Genomic DNA, 19,619 nt, shown 5'->3' on the forward strand with positions numbered 1-19,619 from the left:
ACCAGTTGCTTCTCGGTTCTGCCATGGAAGGGTGAAGCTAACTGAGCATCTGAGATTGTTTAATCAGCTGAAGAGGAGGCTTAGAGGAGATGTTTCAACTCTCTAGAACTGCCTGAAAGGAGGTTAAGGTGAGGTGGGTGTTGGCCTGCTCTCCTGCTTAACTAGTGAGAGGAGTAGAGGGAGTGGCCTCAAGCTGTGCCAGGGCAGATTCAGGTTGCTTGTTAGGAAAAATCTCTTCTTTGAAAGAGAGGTTCGGCACTGGAAGGCTGCCCAGGGAGAAGATGGAGTCACCATCCATGGAGGTGTTTAAGAAACATTTGAATGTTATACTATGGACATTTGTTTAGTGGGAAATATTAGTGGCAGGTGGATGGTTGAACTGGATGATCACTGAGGTCTTTTCCAACCTTGGTGATTCTGTGATTCTATGAAAAGTTCTCTCTAAGGCAGTTCTAAGAGCTGCACAAAGTTTCTGTTGTAGTTCTAGTAGGAAACTTTCTTTTCTGAAATTTCTGGTCCTGTAATTGTGTTTGTACACTCTGATCCCTTTGTACTTTCCAGTTTAAGTGAGACAGGATTGTATGGCTTAGTTTCTGTTATCCGTCTGGAAAATAAGGTGCAGAGCCAGTAAGAAGATATTTTGTAAGTGTAATCTTTGGGCATATGAAAAGAAAGCCTTTGCAATTATCCTGATAATCTGTTGAAGTCATGCACAGTTTCAGTATCACTTGTTATAATATTTGGTTATGGTCCAGCAGAGCATGAAGAGTTACTTTTCACTGATGAAGACTGATTTACAATTAGTTAAAGAAAACTGAATGTATTAAGGAATGTGTCAGGTTCATTTATTTGACAAATGAGTGTAAAACTACTTACAAAACCACTTCAGAACATAGCAGCACCTGGATTGTAATGTATTTTGTAGCAGCAATGCTATGAGTAGTTTTAGAACAATAAAAACAATACCAGCAGCTCAAACCAAGATCACTGAGTGCGGAGGCAGACTTCCACACCATGCCACAGTTGTGATGGATCCCTCCTGCAGATGTGATGGATCCTGGATGGCAGTCAGCAGTCCAAGTAACCAGCAGGCAGAGAATATGCAGGTGTGTGTTATACTTAAGGGCAAGGTCATGGTTTGATGTTACCCAGCCTGGGCTTTGCACAAAGGAGGTGTTGTAATTAATTTGTATTATCATATGTATTACCATGATTTGTATTATGGTGGCAGCTAATATCCTTTATGGTGTTCTATGATTCTGTATTTGATGCTTTTTTTTTGGGGGGGGGTTAAGGGGGGGAAGCAAAACATTAAAGACCTGCCTTAAAGTACTTAAAAGCCTTCATCCAGTAAAACGTTTGAGAATTTTATTCATTTTTTTTTTTTCCCAGGAGCTACAGAGAAAGGAGTAGAGTGTCAGAGGTCAGGTGGGCTGGCAAGATACTGAGTTGCTAGTGAAACTGAGCAGAGAATTCAGAAAACTGTGCTCAAGAGCTTTGTATTCTCCCCAGTTTTCAGTGTGACCTTGGCTGCTTCAGAAAGGCACAACGGTATGCACACTCAGTGAACAGGGCATATTTTATTTCTCAACTTTTTTACTTAAACATCTTCTCTTCATTTTCCAACAAACTATCCTGCTTTTCCCTAAAACCTCAACCAAAATTAATTTGTGGAATACTTAAAAAGGTCATGTTTAATCCTCACTTTTTTTTTTTTTCTTCTTTTTTTATGGGTAGTCTTTGCAATAGAAAAAGAGATTCTGAAGTTAACCACTAAATGAAATGCTGACTTTCTGAAGTACATGTATGAATCCTGTACTCACTACTGCTTTTCTACATTACGTAAGACTTGAATTAAGGAATTAATTGTTGATTTGAAACTGATGGGTTGCAAACATCAAGCTTTTGTCTCACCAATTTAAATGTCAATAATACCACAATAATTTTTACATGCAGTTTTTTAAACCGTATGTTATTAGCATTTATTAGTTATATTAGCAATATTTTTCATTTCCCAGCTACGGTAGAAACACCTACTGGTGTTTAAGCTACTTGCTGACTGTTTTAACTTGATCATGATATTGCTTTGTCAACAGGATTCAGCAGGATCAACGGCAGAACGTGCAGCATTGCAGATGTAAAGAAACCCTTTCAAAAAGTCTAATTATACAGACCTAAGTCTGAAGTGTCAGATCTATATCTGAACTGATTATTCCATACTTATTACACATCTTACATACATATTGTGTTCTGTATGTGTTGGCAGCCCAAAGCATTTTAGCTTAACTGCCAAGCTTTGAAGAAATGTTGTTGCTTGGCTGCTGGCCACAATGAATAGGGAAGACAAAGTGATAATAAACCTTACAGACCGAAACACTGGATCATTTCTAGCTTCCATTAAGGACAATATAACTTTATCATTGACTCCTTCAACACAGAGGCTGTAACTGCTATATCCAGTATTTTTTTTCAGTATTTTTTTAGTGGCATTCAGAGTATGGTACAGGCAACATAAGTGTATCAAGTCTTCTGCTCATCTGGCAAGTAAACAGACCATGTCCTCTGAGAAGAAATATAACCAGCAACCCCTGCACTGCTGTTGGTCTCATTCAGGCAACTTCCCCTGAGGCATGTATGTTTATTTATCTTTATTTCCCTAATCTTTATAATTCTCACTATTAACAGAGAAAATGATGGAGTGCTTCATCTAATCATCACAAGCAGAACAGAACTTCAACCACTAGCAAATTAGTGGTTACAGCAGACCAAGTAGATGGGAGCCTTGGGCTCACCACCATTTCATACCAAGCCAGTTTGGTATGACTTGATGGCTCATGGTGTATTCCACATCTTCCATGTTTCAAAAGAGCATTTTACTAGCTGAGCTGGATCTTAAACCTTACAGCGTATTCTAAAGCCAGGGAGGATAGAGAGTACTTTTGAGCTCCTTCAATAGAGGTTCCTCAGAAGAGGGTTCAAGTGGGCTGGAGTCTTTCATCTGCATCTTAACTCAAATGAACTCCAGTAATTAGGTAGATCACAACGTTTTCCTGAGTTGGAGGGGAACCACACAAGGAGCAAATATTTTAATTCAGGTCTATGGATTTTATCACATGGGAAAGCACTTAGACAAATGGAAACATTAGAACAACTGAACAGGATCAGACCAAGGACCCACTCATCCCCAAACACTGTCTCCAAATGTGAATAGTGAGCATACTAAATATCTGAAGAGCAGAGACAGTTTCCTGCAGCTCATGAAGGTGAACAAAAGAACACAGAAGAAATAAGCACCAATGTTGAACTGAAAAGATATTCTGTACCCCTCAAAGAATTATACTTTATGAGGACCGAAGGCAAAGAGCCAAGAGCCTGGAGGCAATTCCCCGTGTGTTCATGACATAAAGAAATACAGGTAATTTTTCACATATAAAGAAATATGACAGATGTTAATTTCTATTCAAACTACATCTGATGAGGTTTTATGGATCTTGAAGATACTGTGCCACCTGTAGAAAAATGATGTTGTCTCTTCCTAGAGTTTCCAACACTGGTCTTTTTCCATTTTTTGAGAAAACTCACTGAGATCACCTGTCTCAATTCTCCTATTTCCACAAAGTGTGGTGTTTTTGTGACTAAATAAGTTGATACACATACGTCTTCCACTGTAAGGAAAACCATGCTCTTTGTCCTTTTTCTGCTGTTCATAGAAGTCAACCTCGGTTAAAACAAATAAACAGTGAAACACAAGTGGTTTCTATCAAACAATGTGCTAACTTTTCCCAGTATACTCTCCGAAATTCTGGCTCAGAAGCCAACTGAGTTAGAGGCGGTGAATTTGATTTAGAGGTGGTCCATTTACATTAAAAACCTGGAACAGATTTTTGCTTACGTGAATTTGTCCAGACCACTTCTAATTTATGCAAGATTTTGGCATCTATAACATTATGTAGCAATGAGATCCACAGGCTAAATATATATGCTTGTAGAAGTACTTCCTTCTCTTAATTTTGAACCTGTTAACTGCTGGTGTGAATGTCTCCCACTTTTTGAAAGATGGAGAAAAATAATTTCTTATTATCCATTTCTTATTTTCCGTAACACTCACGATTTTATAAACCTTTGTCTTGTTCTTCTAGATCAGCTGTTTTTCAGAATGAGTAGAAAATAGTCTTGCATAGAAATTTTTTCATATTTTGCATCCACTTTATTGCCATCCCATTTTTTACTACGTCATTTCCTAGAGAAGGAAAAGAACTGCACAAGGTATTCAGGATCTTTGGACTTCTTTAATTTATATTTTACTGTGGGGTAGTAAAATTTTTCTCTCTCTATTCTTTCCTAATAATGCCTAACCTTCTGTCTGCATTGCAGCTTCTCATCAAGGCGATATATTCATAGAAATGCCTATCTATAAGGCATGATTTCAAATCAAAATAGTAATAGTCAACTTGGGGTTCATCGAGGAAATTGTTTTTTTCTTGTACCTGTCACCTTACAGTAATCTCTGAAATTTACCTGCCATTTTGTTGCCTAGTCACTTAGTAAGTATCTTTCCCATTAAACTTACTGCATATTTTTGCAGATCTTCAAAATGGTGCTCATCTTTAATTTACTCAGTGACTACCTGCAAATCTACTTCTTTCTGAAGACCTTTGTTGCATTTAGCTTATGTTGTCAGAATTTTAAGAGAAAGAGTTCTCTGAGAGAGAAAATAGTCCAAAACTTTTCCTCCCCATTCCTTCTTCCATGCTGAACTCTGGCTACTTTTAGAAATGAAAGAACTCACAGGAGCTCAGAGAGAGTCACTTAGATCCCAGTTGTAACCTTTCCCATTTCTTCTCTAGGTAATCTGATCTCTTCTCCAGTCAGAGAAACCTAACACATCAGTCTTCATATATCATCTTCATGACCTAAATTGCCACATGGGAAGTTTATGATCTAACTTCAGAAAAATTCCATGAGAAAACAAATCATTTATTTTTCCAGATGCCTTGTCTTGAGAATGCAGCATGCAGCATTCAAGGTAGATAAGCAAACAGCTAAAGGCAGAAGTAGTTTAGTAAAAATTGTTCTTGGTATATTAAGTGGGAATTAGGCTATCTTCTTTACTGAATGACACACTCGCAGCCAGGCACCTGGCTGCTACAGTGTTCTCTTACCCTTTGAGCACTCAGATTCCTCGACTCTCCACTTGCCCTTTGCAACAGCTGTCCAGGTCTTTCCCTTATGGCATGGTCTTAATGATGACCGTGCACAGAGCTGCATCCTCACACCTCTTCTTCACAACCCACATAGAACCCTGCAGCCTCTAACACAAAAGAATGTGACAAATATTTCCAACACCAGCAGTCCTCTTTCTTGTGGAGAAGGGGAACCAAGGGGGGAATTTCCTACCTCCTCCCCCCTTTTCTTCATCAGCCTTTGCTAATCTTGTTGAAATCCTCAGGCACAGACTTCAGACCTGTTAGTTTTCTCTGGCTCTCTTGGACCAGGCTGTGCTGCACTCAGGGCTTGATCCAATATCTCATTTCACCAGCCACAGTTTTACTTGGGAAACCTGTAAAGACTGTTAATATGCTGATGGAATTTGTCTATTTATACATCTTTCTACTAACACTGACTTCTCTGCCAGATATTAACAGAATTACAGCCAGTTAGATCATTAACATGAAAACAAAAATTGTTAAAATATGGCATTTTGTTTCTGCCTTTAATTATTAAAGTATATAGTTTCAAATCATATTTTATTGTTGAGAAGAAAGCAAGAATAAAAAGACGTTCCAAATTCAGATCAAAATCAGTGCTATTTTCCTTTGAAACCTAAACTTAGAATTCTAGTTTTGACTGTAAATACTTATTCACATAGACTACTAAAGGAATTGTTACTGTGTAAAGCACTTACATGGTTAAAACAGTTGATGAAAATCCCAGAGCATACTCATTAGTGTCTGGTTTTCATCTATGGTGCATCTGTAGTTGTAGCATGAAGATCTGACAGTTTATCTGTGAACGAGTCAAGCCTTAGCTTGCATTGGAGAGATGGAAATAAGAAGAGACATTTTGCCTAGGTAAAAGCTAAGGTACAAGTATCTTGCAGATTCCTGTATTTAGTTCCTCTATCATTCTTTTATGTAGGAACAAGTCAAACATGAACTACATTTATGTGGATTTTTTACATTCTCCATAATCACAAGATGGCTGGACTGGCCTATTAAAAAAAAGAAGATTGCTATTTAATTTTCTTTTTTTGTTAGCAACTGAATTTTAGGACATTTCTGGCATCTATAGAGACCTTTCAAAGTTCACAGCATAACTTCCGAAAAAGTTACATTATCATGTGCAATTTTACTGCTATTGTCTTCGGTGCACATGAATATCTTGTACCAGAATTCCAGAACAGTGTGAAACAGAAGGAAACAAAAGAAATACAAAAATATCAGGAGAAACAAGAAATACTGATTAAAAAAATGGAAAGGAAGAAATCCTTCCCTTTCTGTAAATCTATTGGAGCTTTCAGATACATTTTTTGAGCCTTCATATATGAAAGTTCAAAATTCAGTGTTCTTGCGATAGATTTGGATACATGGCTTGGTAGGGAGTGTGACAGCACATAAAACTGCTATTTCACTTTTCTCTGTAACTTACATAGTGGAGAAAGGAATCTATGTAAACAATCACCTCTTAAGTACTGGAATTCATTACCTCCTGATCAGCTCCATTTTAACAGCAAGAGAAAAGTAAAACAATAGCATGTGAAATCAGGATGAAAATGTTTTAGGTGTGTTTACTGTGTTTCAGTGTTAAAAATATGTAGCAAAGACTGTAAAAGATACGTGGATCTTTTCATAAAACCCTTTAAATCATGGAGAGGTAGATTCTATGTTCTTTATGTGAAAATCTGGATTAAGCTCCCAATGTTTAATGATTGAAACGTCCTAAAAAAGAATAAAGGAGAAAGTACCACAAAACCTGAACTTTCAGACTTTAATCCAGAAATCTCTGGACTTGAATCCTTTAATTAGGAATTCACAGCTACTTTCTTACCTTGCTGCTTGCTCTCCTTTGCACTGATATCGATACACTAAATTCACTGAAGCTGTAACAAAGCAGTCAACCACAGGGAAGAGATATCTGTCATTCATTTTACAATGAAGCCCAGTATATACCATTTATTTTCAGAGACACATTGCAGTAGCATTGGATTTCTTATTTTAATGTTTCATGGGAATTGTGGTGAACGACGCACTGTAGCTGAACAAATAATATAGAATCTTTTTCTTTGATGCTAAAGCTGTCATGATAGCAATCCATGGGCCGTTTCATTTCTAAAGAATGCACTGGAAAAAACTGACAGCTATGATAACAATGCACTTTGAAATAAACAGCTCAAATGAGAATTTTTTCTTGGCATACACTTTGATGACTTTGTATTATATGGGGCTTAGGCTGCTTAAATGTAAAAGCAGGTCTTTGCTATTAGTTCTTTCTTATTAATTGGATATAAACCCTACTGTGTAAAAGGCTTCATACATTTTTCCTTAGCTGTTACGCCTGGTGCTGTGATGGGGAAATTGATAGTGGGTTTAAGACTAGTTAAATTCATTATATCTCTATTTTGTATCTGTAACTTGGGTTAAAATCAACATGGGTAGCTATTTCATTGCACTGTGAAAGGCATTTTAGCTGCAGATGAAAGGTGAAGGAAAAGGTTTAGATTAAATCAATATCATATTGATTATAGGGTTATAGGGTTGTTTCTTTACCTACTGTTTTGATTGCCTCACTTCCAAATTTGGTGATCTGCTCAAGATGGCCTAACAACACAATAGTTTTAGCCCACTGAACTACTCATCCAATACCAATTTCAATCTTTTAAATGTAATCTTGATTCCTACGTAACCTATTGACATCTTTAGTAATTTAAGCCTCAGTGACATTGTCAGTTTTTTGTAATGCTTGCTTATCATCAAGCAATTAAATTTGAGATTCACAAATGTTAACATTTAAAAAATGTTAGTTTGGCCAACTTCATGCATTAAAACCTTTTTTCAATAGTATTTCACTATTTTATTGATTAATGACAGTAATTAATTCATTCTATCTATTTTTTGCAATTAGATATTAGAAGTCAAAACAAATATTTCATTGAAGCAAAATAGGAACATCTTGTAAATAAGACATTTCCCTGTAGTCATATCAAAAAGACCCATTCAGGAATTACTAAACTGAGACCAACAAATTGCAATTCTATATGTTTTACTAAAAAGAAATCAGTTAATGGAACTGATTTGGGTGTTTCCCATGCTTTCTGACAAGTAGAAGAAGAAAAAAATTAGTGAAGTCAGGACCATACCCTGGGAATACCATCGTAGTTTTCTAATGAATCCAGTTTGGGAAAATATTAATTGAATATTTTAGAGTTAAGATAATAGCACTACTAAGCAGGAATGCAATTTGCATTTCAGCAGAAAGTATGGCTGTGCTAATGTACATGAGGAAAATTCAGACACTCTATTTGCCCATTATTTTTTTTTTTCTCGTTCCCTTCGGACTTCATTTTCTGCAGTTTTAACCTTAGACTCATATTCATAAACTATCAAATTGGTAACTGTTGCTTAAAAATCTTGGCTTTCTGTAGCCTGATGAATAATCTGGATGAGCAATTTACTGCCCTGGGGGAATTTTCCTGTGAGAAGTTGGTGCATCCTCCACTCAGTATGCACACATAATTGCAATAGCAATTTTGGTGGGCTCTGCTTGTACACATCATTTGAAAATAATGAGAGGGTCGTAGTGAATTTTGTCTTCCAATTTGATCCATTACATTTGCTTCTTTAGTTTCATATCACTCATGTGGATCTTGTAGTGCACTGTTGTGTCACAGGATATTCAAGTTAATCAAATGAATTAATTAACTCAACCATTTAACGTTATTGCAGAAAGGACATGCCTGCATTACTTTGTTTCAGCAAACGCACATGTGCATTGTGTGCATTGCTCCACTTACATGTACAGTTACAGCAGTATGTGGAGAGAGGTTATTTTGGTCTAGCTCTGTGTAACCACACAGCTTGGGAAATTCTAATAAATTGCTGCACAAACTTCATCAGGTATTACATTTATGATGTTACAGAGTCCATGTTCCCTTTCTAAATATGCTAGGTGCCACATCCTCAGTCAGATTTTCATCAAGTTCCATGTAGCGAGGCAAATACACTAGACCTAGGTCAAATGTATCCAGCTGTGGGAAAATTTGGCAGCAGGCAGTCTTTGATCATATGCTAAATGCAAGTCAAGCCAACCACACTGGGATTTTGCTGTCTCCTGCCCTGTGATTTGACAGATCTGTCGGAAAAGATGCAGAAGGATTGCCTGAGTCCCTAAAGGCCACTGTAGCTTCAGTCCACCACTGCAAGAGTCATATGGCCCAGCACAGGCAAGAGTAAAACCTACAGATTGTAAGGCCCTCCCATGAGGGAGAATAAAGAAAATAAACTGGAAGAAGGAATTACAAACAAAAGTGGAAACCTCACTCTCTGGAAGAGTTTTACAATGTCAGGGAGGACTCCCCTTTGTTTATTCTGTTGTTAGTGGCTGGGAAGCCTTCTTCCTGGCTAGGCGCTTATTTGACTTGGAAGGCAAAAAGCCATTTTCTTCTGTAGTGAGCGTGTAAATTAGGCATATAGTCTTCAGCACATAGCTGCCAAAGTCAAAGGAATGGGCATTTCCATATGCTTCTTGGCATTCTGTGTTTCTTCCTCCAATCCATGGGACTGCAGCCAGTGGGTTCCTATTGCTACTCAGCACTATCAAAGGACAAGGAAGTACAAAGCTGATAACAGTGAATGGATTATATTTCTAAAAGTTCATATTTTAGATAATTGAAATACAGAGCAATGTCATCAAAGTCAGTTTTGAACATGATAATATGAAAGAATGTTTTCTGGAACAGCAATTGTATCTTTTGTTCTTAGATAAAATTCCTGAACTAAATAGAAACTGCTCATAGGCTGTAGCTTTAGTGCCAACTTTTAACAGAGGATATTTCTTACATGCAGTTCATGAACTGCTAAAACTGAAATATTCAAGTGGAAATGCTGTTGCTGCAGCAGCGTACTGTCAGTAATTATGATTAAAACAGAACAGATACTGGCACAAGCAAAGTAGCTCTATGTATTTAAATCTCTCCAATACCCAGCTTTGTGGCAACTAGAGTAATGTATGTACACATCTGTAGTTCATCTCCTGCTGCAAAAATTAATTTCTTTACTCGTGCTGTTATTGCTTAAAGTATCTCCATCCTAAACTGGGATTCTACAGTCGTCAGCCAATACATATCTTTAAGGGAATATGGGCAGAAAAGGTACTACAGAGAGAGAACAATATGATAACAGACTTGGTGCTCGGTTGCAGCCCATCGTTAGCCTAAGTGTGGTGAGTATCCTATAAGCGTCACAGAAAGGGAGAGCTCTATGAAAGGATTTGAAAGGGCATAATGAAGTAACAGAGATGCTTATTTCAAAGCCAAATGAGGAGGTGAGAGCCAACACCAGGAGCAGATGAGGGAGGATGGTTCTTGCTCATATATTTAATGACTGGAAGATACTGGATGAGAGAGAGGAGTCTACCATAACAATACTCAGCATCTTCTAGAAAGTGAAATAGGGAAGAAGTAACAGCTGGAGGCTTGTAGCTTGTTCTTGCCACGACACAGAATTATCCAGTGAGAAGTTTCACAGTTTCTGTTCATAATGTATAGGAATATTGGCTTCTGCTGAAAATGAAGTGAGGTCCGTGCAAACATAAGAGACAGACAAGCCCCATCTCAGCGAGTTTTGGCTATGCATACTGCTAATGAGGATTTGGTAACTGAGTCATATGCAGTTGTTAGTTTAAAAATCTTGGCCAAGGAGAGGTACGTGGATGAGTGATAATTCTTCAGATGAATATCAGTTTTCCATTACAAGTTGGGGCTATAATTTTCCATTTATTTTAACTTGCATTAAATTCATTCTGAAGTCCATCTTCTTGCATCTGTTTTCTTTATTACAGTTAAAGAATTCAGGGAGACTACGGGCTGGAGAGATAATCAGAAGCAAAAAGTTTAATGAGTAGAGGAAGAGAATCTACACGGATATTAAATCTTCACCATCATTTTTCTCTCTTGAGACCAGATACAAAGGCTTGTGAAGTGAAAAAAGTCCTTCCACCATCTCATTTGGGCTTTTGGTTTGTCTCTTATACCTCACCAGCTGTGCTAGCAGGTAAATCAAAGAAGAATATCACATTGGTATGAAATGATCTGTAGGGCCATGGAATTTGCTACCAACAATGGATTCTGTAGTATGTTCACAAAGTCATTTGAAATGAAAACTGTAGGTCTGCTGGGATGAAAAGGACTCCAACGTGCTACTGTTGATCTGGCGTGGTATAGACAACACCTCTGAAAGCACTGGTCTGATATAAACAGCTTGCAGCTATCATTAGCAATCCTCTATGCTCTGCTTTCACTGCATGTTTTGCTACAAGCGTTATAACTTGACAGCATGCTAGAGAGTTTTAATGCAGAAATAAACAAACAGAATATTCTAAGATATTCAGCTCACACCATGGTTAGCAGCTTCTGTTTTTCTAAGACTCATCCCCTTATTTTTTCTCAAACAGCTTTGGAAAAATGTAACAATAACATATTTTCTAATTTCTACTTTCTTTTCAGGTCCATTAACATATTTTGCTAGTTCTTAGCCTGCCTCAAGAGAAAAAAATGCATGCTGAATCTTGCCCCTTCTGACTTTCCTCAGTCAAGGTGCTACTGTTCTGAGAAAGGCACCAGCCAGTCCCTCTGACTGAATAAGGATGCACCTTGCCTGAGCCTGGAAGGGTAACAAGTGGCAGTGAAAGAAGGCGAGTTGCAGGACAGTCTGAAAAGACCTCTTGACTAAGAAAAATGTGAACTTTAGGTCAGGCTTTGAAAAAAAAAAGCACAATACCTAGAATATAAGCTAAGCCATCCCTCAGTATCTATTCATATTTACTGTGGGTTTTCTTTGAGGACACTTCTGCCTGTAACATCTTGGGAATGACACTGGACCTTTGGAAATCCTTAGAGCAATAGCAAGGTCACAAGGACTGACAGGAAATGGGATTCTGTGCAAATGCTGCTGCAGAAGTTGACACTGAGAAAGTGCAAAGGGGACTCTGCTCAGGGCAAAGCCTTTCTGCCTCCCTTCTCTTTTTTTTTCACTGAGCTGTTGGCATGTGGAAATGATTCCAGCTGCAAGCTGAAAGCCTACAGAAAACATTAAAACTATTAGAAATATGTAGAGATTTTAGAGCCATGAAGGGTAGTAATGAGCATTTATGTACTTCAGTAACGCCCCCAGAAAAGATTCCCTATTACGTTAGCTGCAGCTGTGCTTCCCCTCACTTAATAGCCTGTGTCCTGACCAGCTCTGCAGAGGTGAGTGAGAATATATGAACAGACGACACAGGAGAGATCTATGTGGAATGTGAAGCAGAACATTGAAGCATTAAAAATATGTCCTGGATGTTGTTTGGCCCTCATTTTCTCCTGCCAGCTGCAGAGACCCAAAGATAATCTTCTCCTAACACGCTCTGGACAGCAACAAGGCATTCTTGGCAAATCTGATGCTGTGTTCACCATGGATTTTGGCAATTACTCCAGTGTTGTTTTCCTAGGCAGAAGATAGTAATTACAACTCTGAGAGGTATAAAACGACTAGGTTCATTTCGGCTGAATATTCAGCTTAAAGTCTAAAATGAAACCCTATAAAATTCAACATTATTAGCTATTAGGCTGTTAACAATTTTAGCAGAAACATCCAGCTATTTTAGGATTGTGAATGGAATTTGAAAAGGGCATCACCAGGTTTTCTTCAACTCTTTCTTCATACACACAGCTTACTAAGAATAAACAGTCAGATCTGCCTTTTGATGCAATGCTGTTCTGGAATGCAGTTAAATCAATGATTCTTTAAAGCATGCTGTTTTGTTTTTTTTTTTCCCTATTTTTTTATCCAGTGTATGCAGTGGTAGCTGAAAAACTAATCTTGTACTCTCCTGGGCATCTTTGTGATAGTAGTAAATAGTTTATGGTCACCTTCAGTCAAAAGTGGCCTCACATAAGAGAATACTTTATTTCTTATTACCAATGGATATGGCCAACATCTATATTTTTTGTTGTTGTTTGTTTGATTTCTCTTTTTGAGCTCTCCAAAACTTAATTTCTGTTAATGCTTCTTTTCCTCATTTGACTGGGCTTCCAGAAGAAGAGTGCTTCATTACCACAGGCACTCAGTTTTATGCCAAATGCCAAATTTTCTCAGGTAACATGTTTTTGTTAGTTCTTATGAGTTCTCAAGCTTTTAAGACGTGTGTCTCCCTCCCAAAGACCTCCTTCCAGTTTAAATATTGATACTAGGCACAATGTCCCTCAATAGTTTTAATTTCCCTAGAATCCCTTTCTCATCAGTTGTGTCAACTACGCTGATGGTAGCTAAAAATCTTAGTTTATCTAACATGTCACCATCACTCTATTAATTTTCCACTGCAGTGTGCTGTTTCCATTATAGTAATCTAGAGGCCTGGGGAGAGAATGAATATTCAGCTTTAGCCAGGCAAAGTCAGGTGTTTTTCCAAAGCTTCTCAAACTCTGGACATTCACTTCTTTTCTCCTCACATCAAAATGTCACTTACGGATATTACTGTACTCTGTTTACCATCTACGGTTCACTCTATTTTCCAGTGTAGTGGGAGTGTCAATTGGAGGAAACCATTTGCTTCAAAGTAGTATGCTCCCAAAAATACTTGCTTGATTTTTCTTCAGTTAGTTTTTAGAATTTTTCACCCCCTAATAGTGCCAACCGGCAACTTGCCAACATATTGGGTGGATAAAATATTTGCCATCTGACAGTTCTCCAGAAATACCTCTCCTTGTGCAAATTTTCCACAAGGAAAGTGATCACTCTATGTATGTATTTAATCTCCATGATTCTTATCAGGTAAGAATTTTAAGCATTGCTGTTTTAGCACTGATGACTGAACAGCCAACTGTGCTTTTCTATAACCGTAAGAATCTCAGAGCAACAAGTTAGTACTGCTTTCTCTTTAGCTGCAGATGTAGGGGGAGTGAAAACCAGGGAAGGCAGGACTTAGCCCTTGGGGGTTGGGCCTTCAATTCAGAGTCTCCTTCCTGTGGGTCATACTCTTCTACATCTCCACATTTTTTTCTTCTTTCTGCTTCACTGAAGAAAGCACCCTCTTGATTTGACCACAAGTCTGACACGGTTTTAACTCAGAAATGGGATCTTTTTTTGTTGTTTGTACTACCTCAAAATGGTAGGGTTATTTTTTTTTTTGTTCTTTTCTTTTCCTCCTGACCTCTTATTTCATATACTCACATGGTGAAAATCAAGTCTCATACAGATGCCCTATGTTCCATAACGCACTTATTTCTTTTTCATCTGTAAGTTCTTCTGTTGATGACGCTGCATTCATTGCTAATGTCCTTGTTCTGGCACCATACTCCCTTGTACACCTATACCCAATTTAAATTTAATAACAGCCTCACAGCATGCACTGTGATAGTCCATCGGTCTATGCAGAATCCTCCTGAGCCAGTGATGCTTCTTTATCCTCGCTGTGTGTACTCTTGAAAAATGATGTGATTTATTGCAGTTATTGCGTATTTTCCAAGTCCTCAGTGCCAGGGTCTCTAACAGAGGTCTGTTTCATTCAACGTCTTAGTCTAACCGGTCAGCACTGTGTCACAGGAACCTCTGAGCAGCACAATAACCAAGCCCAACTGGTCCACATAACAAAAGGGCTTCTGTGGCAACAAGCTGCTACAGAAGAGACACTGCCATGGAGACCATTCTTGATCCAGTAAGAAAGATCTATTGTATTTCACATCCCTTTGTTCTGAAAGCAGTAGGAATTATCTCACAACCATTCATCATGAGCCAATGAGATATCGCGAGTGTAATGTTTGGGGACTGCAAAAGTGTCAAAGCTCATAAAATTAGTCTTCTTGGGGAAGGGAAAGTAAAAAGGAAGTGAAATATATGCTATCTGCTGAACTAGAAGAGTATTGAGATGAGCTTGAGAATTAAAGGGAGACCAAATGGGCTTACCTGCACTCCCCAAGTAATTGTTTGCTTTGGAATGAGGTACACATCTGCACACGAGCAGTGAGGGGACGGAATGAAAGAAGAGAGTAAAGCTGACTTACTGTCTGCACATTGAATGTGGCAAGGGACTGCACGCTGAGCTTTTAATTTGGTTATAAGCATTTCTGTTCTTTTTTGACATCTATCAACTTTTTGTTTTGTTTTCCTGAGATGCATCTCTGTTCTCTCTCCCCTCTTTGCTCTTATGCAAAAGAGTACTTTGTAGGTAAGCTTGTCTTTCTATTGAGGCGTAATGCATTACATAGGGTAAGATCCTGAGACTGACATTTTCTTGCTATGATCCAAAACTACTTGTATGTATGCAAAACCTGTCTGGGAGCAGAATGCATTTGTCCAGCCTTGTAAGGCCAGACTGCATTCCGGGAGTGGCTGTGCAGCCGGTGCGTCCACACCCTGTGTGTGCTGCCCACATGGAAAGCTGAGGCTCCTATCTCAGATTTCTACATGAAAAAAAAAAAAAAAAAACCATTAAAAAAAATATATACACATATATATATATATACATACAAGAGAATCTTATTTGGAAACATTTTGTAGCTCATTTTGTGAATTATCTACCTTCCACTAATTACAGTTCTGTGAGTGCATTCAAATCTGATGGTAAAAACTTGCTTTATTTTCTCCATAGATCCACAGGGAAAAACTTCAATAGAAAACAGTAAATTGTTTATGTTAATACTTAGTTTCTTTTCACTTTTCCTCCCTCTTTTATTTTAGGCATCAGACTTTCAAAGCTTAGTTCCATGTGAAGGTCTCTCAGTTGGTATATGATGTCAAACTTATTTTTGGGACATGTAAAAATACCATAAGGGCTCACTAGTCTTCTAATGAGGTAAAATTACTTCTGAAGGATAAAATTAGCATGCTGGAACTTTCCCAACAATTATATTTGTACAGCCCTACCATGTATATTATACAGCATGCTTCTAAAAAATCATTACTATGAAATACAAATTCTTGATGTCTTTTTGCAATCTTTAGTTATTTTGAGGTACTTTTTAATGCAATAATTACTTTTTCTCTCCCTCCAGAATCTTTAAATTTGCACTAAGAATAATCCACAGTGTATAATCTTACTATTGTGAGAAATAAAATAATTGTAATGAAACAGTGTTCAAGAACCTGGTTAAAAATGAAGAAGAAAAATAGAAAACATATATAGAGATTATACTTATTAAAATAGTTTATTTTTTCCCAATTTTTAGACTTTTCATTTATCTTGACAACTTCCAGTGAATGTCACCTGAGATGAGGCAGAAATGTGAAATCAGGAAATATCCTATTAGCCAATTTTCCAAGATAAAAAGAAAAATTTAGAAGGTTAAGTAACCTGCAGCAGATTGAGAAAGCAGGATAGAGTGGGGTGATACGACATGAGCAAACTGGTGCCGTTACCCTGAGTTCACATAATGAAACAAACCTCTCTTAGCCTAATTTTCTGAAAAACAAGAAATAGAATATAGTACTAAGTAACTAATTTTTGTAGAGGTGACAGTTTAGCAGTAACAGCCTGTTGCACCCTGAGCTATTCTGCATGTTCATAAATGATCTGGAAAAGGGATCTGTGGATCACACAGTCTGGTGAGGCTTCCAAATTATACAGGTTAATAAAGACAAAGCAAAGGACTTCAGGAAAATTTGTGAAGGGGAATGACCGTGCAATAGAATGGTGGATGGAGTTCCATTTAGACAAATGTGAAGTGGTTCACATGGGAAAAAACGGTCCTTACTTCACAGATGAAAATGCAGGTCCTCTGGTCAGTGCTTCTTGGGAGAGTGATGGAGTTTTGAAAGCAGTTCCACAAGAACATCAGTGTAGTGCTCGACGTCTGTCAAAAAAAAAACCACAAAAACAAACAAAAAAACCCCACAGCCACAAAACTAGGAGATGCTGGGAAATCAGCACAGGACAGGACAGAGAACACCTTTGTGCTGCATCTTGAGGTAAAGAATCATAGAAATATTGGTTGAGAGGGACCTCTGCAGGTCACCCGGACCAGGCTGCCACTTGACAGAGGACTACTGCCAGCACCGGATCAAGTCTTTGGCTCTGTCTAGCTGAAGGCTGAAAACCACAAAGGGCAGTGATTCCACAACCTCTCTGCACACCTTGTGCCAATGCTGCATGACTCTGGGCTGCCCAGAGGTGTGGCTGATGCCCCATCCCTGGAGACTTTAAAGGCAAGACTGGATTAAGCCCTGGGATACCTGATCTAGCTGTGCATGTCCCTGTTTGTTGCAAGGGAGTTGGACTAAATGACCTTTAAAGGTCCCTTCCAACTCTAAAGATTCTGTGATCCTATGACCCTTTTGGTGGTTTGGTTCTGATGTCCAAGCTGAACGTCCCAGGCTGCAACTGTTAATACAGCACAGCTTCCCAATGCACGTGGCTGTTGCTCCTCGTTTTGTACTTGCCACTACCAAGAAGTGTTTGCCCCCATCATCCTTCAGATGATGTTCTAGTCCATGTGCATCAGCAGTAGAATGGAAAAAAATGAGTTATTTTCACATAAAACAACAGCTAACTTAGCTAGAATCCTTCAAGGTGAGAGAGTGGCTACAGAATCTCTATGACGGAGACCTGCACATTTAGATGTGACACATGAAGGGTGTCTCTAAGTGAGTGTAAGCAAGCTAGCAGTAGCGAGGTTGACAATACACAGAGACAGGTTTGGCATATGGTTTTGCTGACCTTTGGAACTAGCCACAACAGCCAGTTGTGGACACTAAAAGTCTACATAGGTTTAAGGGAAGGTAAAGGTTATTAAGTGCATAGAAATGATATATTCCTCAGAAAATTGCTGAGACTGAAATATTGGTGGTAGGGAAAGTTCTCTAGAGGAATACCGTATGATCTTGCCCTGCACTAATACTCTTTCATATGCTTTTGGTTTAAAAATCTTCGGACTGATCCACATGTTCTTCATGTTGAAGAAATTGCTAGCAAAACATAACTGCCTCGTAACGTGGATTTCTATCTCTCCATGTCTAGTAAAATGGACTTTGTTCAGCTTATTTTCTCAGGTGCATAAATAATTACCATTATGCTTTGGTTTGAAGTTGTACAGGCAAACAGCAACACAAGCAAAACTGCAAGAAAATGAACATCATGAAGAACGGCCAATAGTTTATTTCCATCCTATTCATATAATAGATACACCAAATTTCAAAACTAAAGTCTTTGAAAGGAAAGATATTCTTATCCTTGAGACATTAAATAGCACTCTGGAGATCTCAATTTGATCTCTAACAATGTCACAAATTTCCTGCTGGTTTTGGCAAACCAAGCAGGCCATCATCTTGCAGGAGCTGTTTTCAGCAGATGAGCTCATTGAAATGGCTCAAGTCAAGCACTTGCAAAACTCCTTAATAAATGAGTTTCTTCATGTGGCATATCTACATAGCGCCGGAATGCTTCAGGAGTACTTGTAGGGCAGAGGGCTGTGGACACCAGCTGGGTCTCCTGATCTCTTCAGAAGTCCCACACTGTTCCCACACTGGGACAGGACATATGGAGCAGAAAACCCCAGCCCAAGGTCTCAAAGGGAGTGGTGGGGGAAGGGTCACCAAAGCTCCAGCGCTCCAATTCCACACAAGGCTACAACTAGCAAGGTTCTGGGAGCTCTCTGCTCCAGGGCATGGGAAGGCAGAAAGAGAGGTTAGAAAAAGAGGGACCTGGGTCTGTTCAGCCTCGTGAAAAGAAGACTGAGGAGGAATCTGATCAATTTTACAAATATGTGAAGGCGGGTAGGAGGCAAATGGATGAAGCCAGGTTCTCTTGGTGGTGCATAGCGGTAGGATGAGGAGTAACTGCCTAAAATTTGTACATAGGAAGTCCCATATGGAAGAACTTCGCTACAGTAAGGGTGATGGAGCACTGGAACAGCTTGCTCAGAGAGGTTGTAGAGTCTCCTTCTACAGAGATACTCAAGACATGTCTGGATGCCTACATGTATGAACTGTTGTAGGGTATTTGATTAGCAGGGAGGTTGGACTCGATCATCTCCTGAGGTCCCTTCCAACCCCTGCGATTCTGTGATTCTGAGAAGCAAGAAAAGGAGAAGAACGTTTCTCCCCGGCCTCCGACGCCCTGAGGAGAGTGGTCCGAGCGGAGCGAGGCGCCCCAGGGGAGGACACCCTCCCGGCTCGGGGCCCCGCCGCCTCCCCTTCCCGTCCCCGCCTTCCCCTACTCTCCCAGCAGCCGCTCCCGCCCCAGCTCTGCTCGGGTCACCCCGGCTCCCCGCGGCGATGCACTCCCCGCCCCGCAGGCAGAGTCCCGTCCCTTCATCCCATCCCACATCCCATCCCATCCGAGGGGCTCTGCCTCTGCTCCCCTCGGCCCTCCCCCTCCCTCCTCCCTTGCTCTTTTTTTTTTTTTTTCTTTCCCTTTTTTCCATCCCCTCCCCC

The 19,619-nt window shown here is 39.1% G+C and overlaps 1 protein-coding gene across 2 annotated transcripts in view; it reads left to right on the plus strand.

Moving 5' to 3' along the window:
* The window catches only part of PRSS35 (serine protease 35), a 45,034-nt gene that overhangs the window by 13,720 nt on the left and 11,695 nt on the right, over positions 1-19,619 (plus strand). The window contains exons 3-6 of one of the 2 annotated variants that reach the window (XR_006168415.1): positions 1,393-1,551; positions 2,097-3,415; positions 11,056-11,267; positions 11,720-16,365. The exons of the other annotated variant lie outside the window; for it this stretch is intronic. The gene's annotated coding sequence lies outside the window, so the exon portion shown is untranslated. Of the gene's footprint in view, positions 1-1,392; positions 1,552-2,096; positions 3,416-11,055; positions 11,268-11,719; positions 16,366-19,619 lie in introns of those variants that run through there. 2 annotated transcript variants of the gene reach the window in all.

Source organism: Centrocercus urophasianus, unplaced genomic scaffold (genome assembly GCF_019232065.1).
Source record: "Centrocercus urophasianus isolate 14NV4802_14NV808 unplaced genomic scaffold, USGS_Curo_1.0 seq_10, whole genome shotgun sequence".
NCBI lineage: Eukaryota > Metazoa > Chordata > Aves > Galliformes > Phasianidae > Centrocercus > Centrocercus urophasianus.